This window comes from Theropithecus gelada, chromosome 7a (assembly GCF_003255815.1).
Source record: "Theropithecus gelada isolate Dixy chromosome 7a, Tgel_1.0, whole genome shotgun sequence".
NCBI classification, from domain to species: domain Eukaryota; kingdom Metazoa; phylum Chordata; class Mammalia; order Primates; family Cercopithecidae; genus Theropithecus; species Theropithecus gelada.
Window position 1 is genome coordinate 7,359,647 of NC_037674.1, and position 14,478 is coordinate 7,374,124.

A 14,478-nucleotide genomic window follows, 5' to 3' on the forward strand; every position below is an offset into this window, starting at 1 on the left:
CGTCTTGTCCCACCCGGAGGAGAAACCCTGGGAATCATGTTTCTTTTCACTGCTTCGCCCTTGTCTTCTCCTTATTCCTGGAGTATGCTGAGATTGTTTGGGGCTAGGATCTAACTAAACTTTTCCTTATTTCATTTCAAGAATCCTCAAGAACAGTTGTGTTATAACTTACATTCACGTTACCCTTGTGCATGAAGAGTTAAAAATAAATATTATGAGATTCACTCTCACTATTAATCACTGCACTCCGTCTTCTCCCTTGGGCCCTTGTTCTGATCTGGCTCTTTGGTAGTGTATCCTGGAGTATTTGCATAGTGTGTGCAGGGAAGCACGGCTTCCTGATTGCATGTCCAATTATCCATTTCTCTGTAGTTGCCTGGTGGAGGATTCCTCATCGGTTCTTTCTTTTCCCTAGCCACTAAATGTTAGCACAATCTATTACTTTCCATAATTGCAGGTGAGAAATGTGATATTAGACTGGTTATTTCTTTTTTGTTTGTTTGTTTTTTAGATGGAGTCTCTCTCTGTCACCCAGGCTGGAGTATAGTGGTGCAATCTTGACTCAGTGCAACCTCTGCCTCCTGGGTTCAAGCGATTCTCCTGCCTCAGCCTCCCGAGTAGCTGGGAGTACAGGCATGTGCCACCACACCTGGCTACTTTTTATATTTTTAGTAGAGACGGGGTTTAACCATGTTGGCCAGGCTGGTCTCGAATTCCTGACCTCAAGTGATCTGCCCACCTCAGCCTCCCAAAGTGCTAGGATTACAGGCATGAGCCACCATGCCCTGCCCCTAGACTAGTTATTTCTAAAAGCAACGTATTCTTCCTGTCTAGAAGCTGATATGATTTTCCTCCCTATTCTGAAAATTCGGAAACTTTGTGAGGATGTGTCTAAAGTCAGCGTTTTCAGAACCTTTCAATCTTAAGACTTGACTGGTTTTGTTTCTTTGGCATTTCTTTGTTTATTCTCTCATACTTTTGTTTTCTCCTTCAACTCCTATTATTTACACAGGATGCCTCCTCCTGCATCCACCCTCCATATCTTGATCTTTAACTCGTGATTCTTAGTTCATTAACTTTTTGGCTTGTGTTGTGGGATACATTTTTCATTTTATCTTCCTAAAATCGTAATTTGGTTTTTCGTGGGGACTGTTCTCTTACACAGTACCTCTACTAAATTTTTAAATGAAAAAGTCAAGCATTTGGAGTTTCTCTTGGGATCCAGGAACAACAAAACAATAAAAAAATCAAGACTTTTTCCGTCCTGACAGCATTTTTTGTGCTCTAATAATATCTCCTTATGTGTTCTCATTGTTTATATTATATAGTCTATTTCCGTTTCTGTCATTAGTTCTGCTCTGTAGTAGCCATCTGTTCTAGAATTTGGCTGTCTCCTTCCTTCAAACCACTGTCCCTCTTAGGGGGCACATGACTTTGCTGTGCTGCCTCGTTTTGGTGGGTGTGGAGTTTCCCCAGTGCTGGTTTGGGCCCGGCTGTAGGCTGTGATAACTAAAATCCCCCCCAGGCCATGGTGGATTGATAGAGGTGCAGCGGGGCTTGATGGCTCATGTCTGTAATCCTAGCTACTGGAAAGGCTGAGGCAGGAGAATCGCTTGAGCCTAGAAGTTCGAGGTTACAGTGAGCTATGCTCTAGCCTGGGTGACAGAGCCAGACTCTGTCTCCAAAAAAAAAAAAAGGAAGAAGAAGAAGAAGTGACAGAGGCAGATAGGGTGGGATTGTTGGATTGTTTCCCCTCCGCAGTTGCACTGGCAAAATACACTGTCTCTTCTCCTAATGGTGAGGGTGGGGATAGTCTTTTCGGAATCAAGTAGGGTTTAACTGTCCTCAGTATTACCTCGCAACTTCTCTTTCGAGTGTGCAGGACGCGCTCCCTCTCATCTGCTCCAGAGCCCTCAGATTGGCCAGCTGACCCCACTGTGGCCTGGGATAGCTGCTTCTCACCCTGGGGTCTGCCAGAGATGCAGACTGTCTCCAGACTGCTTGACCTTTGGTCCATAGATTCTTGCTGGACTCTGGTCTTTGGTCTCAGCTCCTTGTCTGAGCATGACCCTCTATCACAGGCCATGGGGAGCAACAGTGGGTCATCTCTGGACACACCCCTATACCAGGCATCATCGGTGACCCCTATACCAGGAGGTAAGAGAACATCTGGCTGGTTGGCCTGAGGCTTTCGAAGCTCATCTGTCCCCTGGCCATCACCATATTGAGACCAGTTATAGCCAAGAAACAGTTAAAGGGCAGACTTGGATGTACTGGAGGAGTCCAGGCAACAAGAACAGACCGGTATGCCTGAAGCCCTCTGGAGCCTTGGATTAAAACTTCCTGTCTTCTTCTTGGGGGGCCAAGATTGTAGCACATCATGGGGTCTCAAGAGTCAGGGATCAGCGACAGGCAATGTGACAGGCGTCTAAAATACCGAATTAATGAGGTAGGTGGAGAAGAGATGACTTGCTGGAAACAAGGAACAATTTGAAGAGTGCTGGGGAGCTTGTGATAACCCCTGAGGTCCAGTGTGCAGTGGGAGAAAGCTCCTTGATGGATACTCACAAAATGGACCACTGGCTGAGGACAGGCATCATTCAAGTTAGGATAATGTATTAGTCTGTTTTTGTGCTGCTGATAAAGACATACTCGAGACTGGGTAATTTATAAAGAAAAGGAGGTTTAATGGACCTCTTTTTCAAACCTCTTAAAAAAGAGGTTTAATTTCACGTGACTGGGGAGGCCCCACCATCATGGTAGAAGGCAAAAGACACGTCTTACATGGCAGCAGACAAGAGAGAATGAGAACCAAGTGAAAGGAGTTTCCCTTTATGAAGCCATCAGATCTTGTGAGACTTATTCACCAGCATGAGAATAGTACGGGGTAAACCTTCCCCATGATTCAGTTATCTCCCATGGGGTCCCTCCCACAACACATGGGAATTATGGGAGCTACAAGTCAAGATGAGATTTGGGTGGGCACACAGCCAAACCATATCACATGATATCCGTGACATATGAGGATACATCTTTATAACTTCCAAACAAATCCTGGCTTTCTAACCTACAGACTTTAGCTATCTGGGCAAACGGTAGGCCTTCCCCCTTTCTCAGGTCCCAGGTAACATCGAAACATCTCTTTGCCTTAGAGAGGGAGGCAGACTACCAACCTGTAGTCTCACATTCTTGAGCTGTAGTCTACCTGAACTTGAGCAGCATTTCATGCTTACATTCAAATATCCGTAGATCTCAGAGACAGGTGGAGTGGGTTGGCACAGCTTCACCAGGTGAAGTCTGTTCCTCTTGTTGGGACTCCTTAGTCTACAGATGTCACCTGGAAAGCTTTGGGGTGGCTTTTGCCTGCAAGTGATATAAACCAATTCACACAAGCTTCAGTAATGAAGGAAGTTATTACGTCAAATGGCAAGTCCAGAGGGGGGCTGCCGCAGGGTTAGCTGGTTCAGCAGCCTTGCAAAGTCAAGGACCTAGAATCTTTCCGGCTTTCCCCTCTGCCAGTTTCAATGTGTTGATTTGGTGGCTTAGCTCTACTCAGTCATGAGACAGTTGCCCCTGCTTGAGGCAGTACATGCAGATGCCTGGTATGGGGGTCCAGTAGAACAGGAAAGTTTTCCTTCTTTTTTTCCTATAACTTCTTTTTAAGAGCAAGTAAACATTTCTCAGATGCCCCCCAAAATATCCCTTGCACCTCATTGGCCAGAGCTGGGTCACATGTCCACTTGTAAACCCGTTGCTTATTATTATTTAACCTCCATTTTAATAGGCTGCATTATTTATTTATACATTTAGAAAATATCATCCTTGAGTAAGACTAATCAAGTAAAACTGTAAATGGATAATAAATTACAATGAGTTCAGCAGAATTTCTATAAATTACATCTAATAATCACACCTCCGTACAAAGGATTAAGCATAACAGGTGTATTCACATTGCTGTGTGAAATTTCCCAATGAACAGCTTTTAAATATCCAGAATAACCATGTTGAATTAGGTAATTTGCTTAGAGGTAAATATGAAAGGAAAATAAATGCATGAGAGTACGAACCTCTTGGATAATGATAAACAATTGAACAGCTCAAGAAAATTTCACGGGTACATTTTTAATGACTGGTTGAATCCTAGGAAGCAGTTAATTCGTTAATATTTGGTTTCCCAACCACCTGTCTCAAACATGTGGGATTAATAAAGTCTTTAAAAAAAAGGCTGGGCGCAGTGGCTCACACCTGTAATCTCAGCATTTTGGGAGGCCGAGGCGGGCAGATCATGAGGTCAGAAGATTGAGACCATCCTGGCTAACATGGTGAAGCACCATCTCTACTAAAAAATACAAAAAATTAGCCAGGCATGGTGGTGGGTGCCTGTAGTCCCAGCTACTTGGGAGGCTGAGGCAGGAGAATGGCATGAACCCAGGAGGCGGAGCTTGCAGCGAACCAAGATTGCACCAATGCACTCTAGCCTGGGAGACAGAGTGAGACTGTGTCTCAAAAAAAAAAAAAAAGTACTGCTTCTCAGAAGGGGTGCCCAGGTTTATCCATGCAGATGAAGGGATGGTGTTGCCAACCTCAAGGGGCAGCAAACCATCAGAAAACCTTTCATGCATTTTGGGTTGTCCTTCCTATGGGGGTTCCCTGGCTGCTGGAGGCAAAGCTGCAGCCAGGCCAGCTGAGACATCACCAGGCAGCAGGATCCTTCTGCTGTCTTCCTTCCCGATGAATGTGATTCTCACTTGCCTGGGGGGCGTTGGCTGGTTTGTCTTTTATAATGCACGTGCTGACATGTGTCTGCCAGGGAACGTCTTTGTATTTATAAGGTTGCTATTTTTTCCTGAGGTTACAGAGTCCATTCTGTCCTCCCCATATCCTGCCTCTTCCTTCCCCAGGCCGCCTTTGTACCTCCTTCTGTCCAGCTGAGATTAAGCTTGTTTATTTCCTGGAATGCCATTCTTCCTTATTTTCTCTGTTCGAGGCTTTTGACAGCTCCACATAGCAGTCAAAGCATATCATGCAAACTCAAGGAAAGCAGCTGGGGAGAAAATGGAAGTTTCCTTTCACATTAGATTTCTGGGGGCCCCCCTCTCAGGGGGCCAGGGACTTCGTAACAAATGAGTTGGTCAGCCTCTCCTAGTGGAGTTGTCACTCTGCTGAGCATGATTTACAAGTTTTCAGAGAATTCGAGTAGAGATAGGTTTTTTAATGATCTAATAGAACTGAACATGGTAGATTGAAATATTTGTTTTTAATCATGGGTACTTCAGGATCACATATATACGTAACTCAGGGTTTTTACTGTGAAATGCAGATACATCAAAACAGAAATGTGAGAATTCTAGCTCAGCACAGGCTTTACTCATTTTAACAACTTTTCATACTAAGGAAAGCAATTATCACATTTCTGCAATATCTTTTTTTTTTTTTTTTCCAGGCGAGCAAAAGAAAGTCTAGATAAGAAATTGGGTTGCCCATGTACAAAGGACACACCACCTGACTTCCTTGGTCCCTCCAGGTAGAAAGATACAACCTCATTTCTCATGTTGATATAAAGTTTGTAAAAATAGTGTTTTGGAGCAGTAATAAATTCACTTGTCCACATTAACTAGCATCCCTTGTATGTCGATCGGTAGACTTAATTTTAAGATGTCAGTGCTACCCAAATTGATCTACAGACTCAAAACAAGTCCTATGAAAATCCCAACTGAGGCCAGGCATGGTGGCTCATGCCTGTAATCCCAGCACTTCAGGAGGCCGAAGTGGGCGGATCATGAGGTCAAGAGATCGAGACCATCCTGGCCAACATGGTGAAACCCCGGCTCTACTAAAAACACAAAAATTAGCTGAGCGTGCTGGCATGTGCCTGTAGTCCCAGCTATTCAGGAGGCTTAGGCAGGAGAATCGCTTGAACTTGGGAGGTGGAGGTTGCAGTGAGGCGAGATCGTCCCACTGCACTCCAGCCTGGTGACACAGCGAGGCTCCATCTCAAAAAAAAAAAAAAAAAAAAAAAATTCCAACTAAATTTTTAGCAAGAATTGACAAGCTGATTCTAAAATTCCTATGGAGATGGAAGGGACCCAGAATAGCCCTAATAATCTTGAAAAATAACAGAACTGGAGGACTTACACCTTCTAATTTCAAAACTAACTTCAAAACTAACACCGTGTAGTAACCAGGCAGTGTAGCAGTGGCACACATCGACATATGTGATGGGCTGCAGTGTCTCCCCCAGAATTTGCAAGACTCAACCTCAGACTTACAAACTGTGTGTGGAAATAAGTTCTTGAAGTGGATTAAGTTAAAATGAGGCCTTTACAGTGGGGCCCTGATCCAATAGGACGGGTGTCTTTATAGTCAACAAAAGGAGAGACACCAGGGGTGTGCATGCACCGAGAAGGGTCAGCTGAGAACACCGTGAGAGCATGGTCATCCGCAGGCCGAGGAGAGAAGCCTCAGGAGGAACCAACCATGCCGACTCCTCGGTCTCGGACTTGGAGCCTCCAGAACTGTGAGGAATCACTTGGTTGTTTAAGCCCCCAGGCTGTGGCGTTCTGCTTCGGCAGCCCCAGGAAGCCAGTGCACACGTAGAGCAGTGGATTAGAATTGAGAAATAAATTCATACATCTGTGGTCAACCGATTTGCAGAAAAGAGGCCGGGGATATCCGGTGGGATAAACGGAATAGGGTTGGGGCTTCTCCCTTTCCTCTGTGGGTCATGCTGTTGGGAGTCACTGGAAAAGTATGAGGCTGGCAAGTAGCAGGAGGCCCAGCAGGTGTTGCTTTTCTGGCCACGGTGCATCAGAGGGCGCACTGTCTGATGCCTGTTGAAGTACTACGAAGGGCCTCGTGCAGCCCGGGCCTCACAGGAGGCAAACTGCTGGCTCTCCCAACCTTGAGGCCTGGCAGCACTTGGCCTGCCTGTGAGGCTCTCCTGAAGAACGACAGCCTGGAACAGGGTCTCGGAGGATTATTCTCAGAAAGGGGACAGCTGTGGACTCTCTCAGAAGGGAGACACAGGCTTCTGCCAGCACAGACCCCACAGGTACCACACAGTCCTTGCTTTTCCCAGGCCTTGGGAAGGGGCAAGCCCTCTTCTCCGCATGAAGTTGCTAAGCTCTCACTTGTGTCTCGGGGAGGGAGGAACCCTGTGCTGGATCTCTCTTCTGCAGATCTTGGAGAACCCAGAGCCCTGAAAGCATGCTTGCTGTGGTTATTAGTCTAAGGGAGGGAGCTGCGGTGGCGGGGGTGGGATCAGAGAGGCGGGGCCTGTGGCAACCCATCTCCCCAGGACTCCTACAGTCATCTCTTTCTCTCTTTATGGTTGTTATCTCCCTCAAGACCACCAGGTATGCATACATGGGGTCTTTCTTGTCTGCCTTGAATATGTTTATTTTTTCTCTAATGTTATTTTTTTTCCATTTCAATGTGTTCAGTTTTCTCATAACCCATCTGCATTGCCCCTGTCTGGATATTGGCTTTGTCAGCTCTGCTTGTGGACATAGCTCTTTGCTGTGCGTATGTCTCTACTTTAGGCTAAAGCGTAGTCTGGAAGAATGAGGTTTCTGGCATCTTGCGTGGTATAGCAAGTGGTCAAGTGCTTTGGGTTAAATATGGAGAACACAGACACCTTAGAGTAGCAGATGCTTTAAGGCAGGGGTCCCCAAACCCCGGGCTGTGGACCAGCACCAGTCCGTGGCCTGTTAGGAACCTGGCCATACAGCAGGAGGTGAGTGGCAGGCGAGTGAGCATTACTGCCCCAGCTCCACCTCCTGTTAGATAAGTGGCAGCATTAGATTCTCATAGGGCCGTGAGCCCTACTGTGAACTGCACAGGCAGGGATCCTGAAACCATCCCCCCACCTCCGCACCTTCCGTGGAAAAATTGTCTTCCACAAAACGGGTCCCTAGTACCAAAAAGGTTGGGGACCACTGCTTTAATTTATATTCCAAGTTGTGTAAAACTCCTTTCTGCAAAGATAAATCACCAGATTAGCTCATTTGTACTTTTTTTTTTCTTTGAGGCGGAGTCTCGCTCTGTCGCCCAGGCTGGAGTGCAGTGACACAATCTCGGCTCACTGCAAGCTCCTCCTCCCGGGTTCAAGCGACTCCTGCCTCAGCCTCCCGAGTTGCTGGGACTACAGGCACCCGCCACCAGGCCTGGCTAATTTTTGTAATTTTAGTAGAGACGGGGTTCTGCCATGTTGGCCTGGCTCGTCTGGAACTCCTGACCTCAAGTGATCCGCCCGCCCCGGCCTCCCAAAGTACCAGGATTACAGGCGTGAGCCACTGTGCCTGGCCCATATATACTTTCCATATGGAAAAGCACAGCTCTTCATAATTTGTCTCTCCCTTACCCCTGTTGCCACCAACTCAAATGATGAGCTCATTCCCCAACATAACATTCCATTTGTTATGTTTCTTTGTTACGCGAAAAAGCATAACAAAAATGTCACATTGTTTTCAATTCACCTCTCATTATATTCAAAACTCCTCATTATTAACCTTCCCTAGCTCCAAAGTCTCATTTCTTACTCCCCTCTTTTCCCCTGAATAATAGGATTGGCTACTGATTCAGCCAGACCTTGTTCACTTTCAAGTGACAGGAACCAACTCAAAGCAGATGAAGCAAAAGGAGATGCTCTAGTAATTCATTATCTCCAGGAGTCTGATCTTGAACTCAGCATCCAGGGATTCAAATGGCAGCATGAAGATTGTTTCCCATGTCCTAGATCTCTTTTGAGTTGGCTTCGCCCTGAGGCAGGTTTTTCAGAAGCAAGGGCCCAGGTGGCGAGGCTTATATCAGCCCTCAGCTTGTTAGCTCAGAGGAGCGAGAATATCTATCTGAATATCCTGGAAGGATGCTGACTGAACTTCTGAACCAGTCACTGTGTCTGGCCTGAATCCTGTGCACTCAGGAAAGGAAGGCAGAGCCCTATACTAAGGTCTCTTAAAGGTGGGAAGAGGCTGTTCCTACAGGGAACGGCTACAGAACAGAGGGGTTAGAGACCAAGCAAACAAAGAGAATCTTAGTGACCACTATCAAGACTGTGGATGTTTGTAATTGTGTAACTTAGTAGGCCCTAATGATTTTCCTAAGTAAAGGGCCCTGGATATCTGGAAGACGCATTTCTTGAAAAGAGAGTCTAAGACCAGGCTTCTGGGCAAATGGCTGCAATGCTTGGAAAGCACTATCTCATGAAGGCCCACCTCTCCACTCGCTTCCACCAGCCAAGGAAAACTCTGTTGCTGCTTCATCAAAATATTCATTTATGAGGGACAAAGTGTTATTAGGTAGTCTACCATGTGATCTAAGCAGGAGGGATCTTTGCTATGAATGCATATATATAACTGTTGTAAATGTGTGGACACAAGGGACTTTACTGCAACCATTAAGATGTCTAGATCGCTTTTCCTGCTGTCTACCCACCAAAATAGTATTTGCCTCCCAGCTCCTTTGCTCACATGCTGCACATTGGCCCACTTTCTTCCACTGGAAAAGGCAGAGAACAGCTCATATGTGGTGGCTGCATGCTTTGATCGCTGCCTTTCTTCTTAAAAAGTCCTCACCTGCTTTTAGCACTGTGTTGCTGTCAGAAAAATTAAAGTGTTTTTCTGATTCACAAGAAATACCATGAATGAAGAGGAGAATCTAGTAGATAATAAAGATGATTAGAGTTTCTTGGCAGGCATTTGCTATCGAAAAGACAAAACATTTAATTACTATAAACATCTAAAGAGCAATTTGTAGTAGGCATTTCCTTGTCCTTTGCACTTGAAATCTTAGCTAGCTTAGCTTTTGCCTCAAAGAATTTTGATTTTTTCTTTTGGGTCTAGTAATAAAAGCATGAAGGTCATTAACATAAAGTGTTTGAAAATGTTTTTCTTTTTTAACCACTTGTCTTTGTGATTTCACTGCCTGAACAGAAAGTCACAAATGCCATATTCAAATCACACTGAATTTATTGAACATGTGAATGTGCATAGCTGCTATGGCATAGTGTCACTTTGAAGTGACACTTCATTGAAAATATATTTTTCATTCATCTCCCAAGCAAGAAAATCAGGGTTGATTTTGATTTTTAAAAGCAAATTAACTTTAATAGCACCTTGATAGATGTATTTCTTTTCAGCCCTTTTGATTTTTGTGTACATGTGTTTTGCTGCAGTGAACATCTTTCTCATCGTTCTACTGAAAGATGGCAGAATATGCCCAAAATATGCCACTTTGGCATAAGGATTACTTTGAGCTAAAGGCACTTGAAAAATAGCAGATGCAAGAAGGCCATTTGAATTTCCTCTTTTCTTCCTGAAAACAGGAGATAAAAACTCCCATGTGAAAAATAGCTTTACTGTACCAAGAGGAAAGACACATTACTCAATGCGGAGTCAAAGCCAAGTGAATTCTGTACAAACAACTTTGTTAAAATAATTATCTCCCTTTATCCTCCCCACATAATTTACTTTTCCCACGATTACCTCTCTTTGTTCAACCAAATGTAAAAGCATTTAGGTTTTGCCACTTCTTTGGGTCTTCATTTCCCTAACGAGCGCTCCTATGTCCTGTAAAACTTGAATGAAATTTGAATGCTTTTCTCCTGTTAACCTATTTTATGTCCATTTAAGTCTCAGGTCCAGCTGGGACCCTTTGAGGGTGGAGGGAAGGTTTTGTCTCCCCTGCAGTATACTCAACTTTGTGTAGTCCTCAACTATTTTCCTTAACAGAAATCCCTGGAAAGAAGGAAACTGTTATCCAACTACCCTGCCAGGCCCTGTGCTAGGTACTGGGTAAATCTCTCTCGCTTAATCTTGATGCCAGGATTAGGCCTCATTTTGTTGACTTGGAGACTGAAGCGTGGAGGTGTGTCAGTAGCTCTGCCAGTATCATACAGGTTTCTAATGTTAGTTCATCTGATCCAAAAGCCCTTACTTTTTCAAGGACACCATGTCAGTGTTTGCTCTGAATCAGTATACAGTTAAAAGCCCAGTCTCTGGAGGCAGATTGGCTGTGTTCAGACCCCAGACCTACCACTTACTTGCTGTAGAGCCTCAAAACTTAGTAATTTTCTCCTGTGCCTGTTTATGAGAAGAGAAACATAATAAATGCACATGCCTCATAGGTTTGTTGTGGGGATTAAATGAAGTCATACCTGCAAACTACCTGGAATAAGGTCTGACCCCCCGTTCACTTTGTCTAGTAGTCCCCCCTTATCTGTGGAGGATGTGTTGCAAGACCCTCAGTGGATGCCTGAAATCGTGGACACACAATTAGGTACATTGTGTACCCTAAGTACACAATGTTTTCCCCTATACATAGATACATACTGTATTAGGCAGGATTCTCTAGAGGGACAGAATTAATAGGATAGATGTATATATAAAGGGGAGTTTATTAAGGAGTATTGACTCACATGATCACAGGGTGAAGCCCCAACAATAGGCCGTCTGCAAGCTGAGGAGCAAGGAAGCCAGTCCGAGTCCCAAAACCTCAAAAATAGGGAGTCCAACAGTGCAGCCTTCAGTCTGTGGCTGAAGACCCTTGAGCCCCTGGCAAACCACTAGTGTAAGTCCAAGAATCCAAAAGCCAAAGAACTTGGAGTCTGATGTTCAAGGGCAGGAAGCATCCAGCATGGGAGAAAGATGAAGACCAGAAGACTCAGCAAGTCAAGTCCTTCCACGTTCTTCTGCCTGCTTTATTCTAGCCGCGCTGGCAGCTGATTAGATGGTGCCCACCCAGATTGAGGGTGGGTCTGCCTCTCCCAGTCCACTGACTCAAATGTTAATCTCCTTTGACAACACCCTCACAGACACACCCAGGAATAATACTTTGCTTCCTTCAGTCCAATCAAGTTGACACTCAACATTAATCGTTACATGAACCTATGATAAAATTTAATTTAGGCCAGGAGCGGTGGCTCACGCCTGTAATCCTAGCACTTTGGGAGGCTGAGGGATGGATCACTTAAGGTCAGGAGTTCGAGACCAGCCTGGCTAAAATGGTGAAACCCCATCTCTATTAAAAATACAAAAAAATTAGCTAGGCATGGTGGTACACACCTGTAATCCTAGCTACTCAGGAGGCTGAGATGGGAGGATCTCTTGAACGTGGGAAGCGGAGGTTGCACTGAGCCAAGATCGTGACACTGCACTCCAGTGCAGTGGCATAAGAGTGTGACTCCATCTCAAAAAAAAAAAAAGTTTCATTTATAAATTAGTCACAGTAGAGATTAACAATAATTAATGAGAAACAAAAATGAAAACTTAAGCCCTCCAGCTGACTGAACAGACCCCTTCTTGACCAAGGGGACCCCAGAATAACCTTGGAAACCCTCTCCCGCTCTAAATGCCATTCGGCTTTCTTCCCTAAGCGCTAAACAGAAATCAGCCCTTCAAGACTCCACCGCTGGTATCAACCAGCCACCTGATGCTGCCCCTCCCTTTTGGAGTTTTGGCACAACTGCCCAGCAGTTCTTCCTGGTAAAAGACTACCAACCATGGAGTAGTTAGGGCCAGTCTATGGAAGACATGCAGTCAGGGTTTTCATGTCCTCTGCTTCACCTTCTGATATCAGAGGGTCCGAAAACTCCTACCCTGGATCATGCTAACACTGCCAGTTTTGGAATATGGGTCCCATGGAGAGGCATGAAGTGCAGTGGCGCATGTGCACGTTTCTCCTTGCGTAAATATTCATGACTCCTCCTATAGCTTATTAAATATGTATACTTGGCCACCCCACTCTGCATAGATTCGTGCTCCCTTTGCCCCTCCGTTGAAGTGTCTGTTTCTGGCTTCTAGCATGAGGTTTTGCTTCCCAGGCTGTTGGAATGGCCACCCCGCAGACTGCAACCCTCTATGAGAAATAAAGCTCTTTCCAAATTTATGAACCTCATCATCCTTCAGTTGACACTAACAATAAAGTAGAACAAATATAATATAGTGTAATAAGTTATATTGTGATTTCTCTCTGAAAATACCTTAATATTTTCAGACTGTTGACTGCAGGTAACTGAAACCAAAGAAAGTGAAACTGCAGACATGGAGATGGAGCAGCAACTACTATATAATCATTGACTGTTGTCGTTTATATTATTGTTACTAATGTTAGTATTGTTTTCACCAGTTTCTCCCCAAACATCCATAGCTTCCAGTATTAATCCAAGGTGGAATGTGGGTCTTCTTCTCCATGCAGAAGAATGTGGGACTTCTCCATGCAGGGCCTAAACTTCATTCTAATACTAATGCTAATACTAATTCTAATACTAATTCTAATACTAATTCTAATACTCTTATTTTATGTGTGCATTTTCTCACCTGCATTCCTCTGGACAGAGCGTAGAGAGATGTTTTCAGACTTACAAACTGGCATCTCTTCTCCTCTATTTTGAGTAATGACAGTCTGCTGTCTAGGTAAGAGTGCTGCTAGAGGACACTGCTGATTTTCACAGTCACGAGGGTAGCCTGATTGGTGGACTGCTTGGTGACGTAAGTGAATACCTTAGCAAGAAACAGCATTGAAAAACCAGCCCAATTGTTGACAATAGCTTTTATTTAATTTTCCACTTTCCCCTTATATCTTGGCCACTGAACTTTTTTGACTCAAGGTAGACCATCCACATCCTGTGGTAGGGACCTTTTGCAGAATTCTAGATGGCAGGAAGCTTTTATGAACCTAAGTCCAAATTTTAATTTGCAAGGAAACTGAAGCAGATGAATTTTCTCATTGTAAAAAAATGAATACCTTGATAATATATTTGTTTTTCGTAGTAGGCCTTTGTCATTAAGCTTGATGCCTGAGGATATAGTTGTATCTTGTGTGGAACAGTAAGTTATTACTCACTGCGTATCAGATTTTAGCATACTTGCATTAGTTCATGGAATATGATTTTACATTTACTATAGCAGTTCCAGTGCCATTATCAGATTGCATTTTCCTACTGAATTACAAACAAATGTGTTCCGCTACTAACATTTAACAAAATTTTAATAAGGTTGTGTTTGATGCTATTACTCAGATAATGTGTTCTAAATTGCTTTCCTTTGAATATATTTGCATTAAAGAGGAACTCCATTTGGTTCTTTGAAGAGTTTATCCACTTTCTGGGTAGCTTTAAAAAGACACGGGGAAATTCAGTTTCTTCTTTGCAAGTCAATAAATAGAGAAGAAACAAATTTGCTAAGATCTATAGAAGTAATGGCAGCAGATTGCTGATGGTTTGAGTTAATGAAATGACTCATTTTGGCTACTTGAGTTGCACAATTAAAATATACATAGACTGCACACATCATAGATGAGGGATAAATACCCCTGTGTTCTCTTTTCTTTCTCAAAGCTAATATATTATGAATTAAGAAATTTAAGAGATCCACGTTATTGCAATTCTTGATCAGTGATGCCCAAAATTAAGTGGTAATCTCTTGAGAGTGCACGTTTGCAGCATTCCTCTTACGCATTTCTGCTAAAATTGTGGCTGTG

General features: G+C 44.0%; 1 protein-coding gene across 1 annotated transcript in view; it reads left to right on the top strand.

Moving 5' to 3' along the window:
- FAM189A1 (family with sequence similarity 189 member A1) overlaps positions 1–14,478 on the top strand; it is a 442,533-nt gene that overhangs the window by 294,392 nt on the left and 133,663 nt on the right. The window lies entirely within an intron of this gene.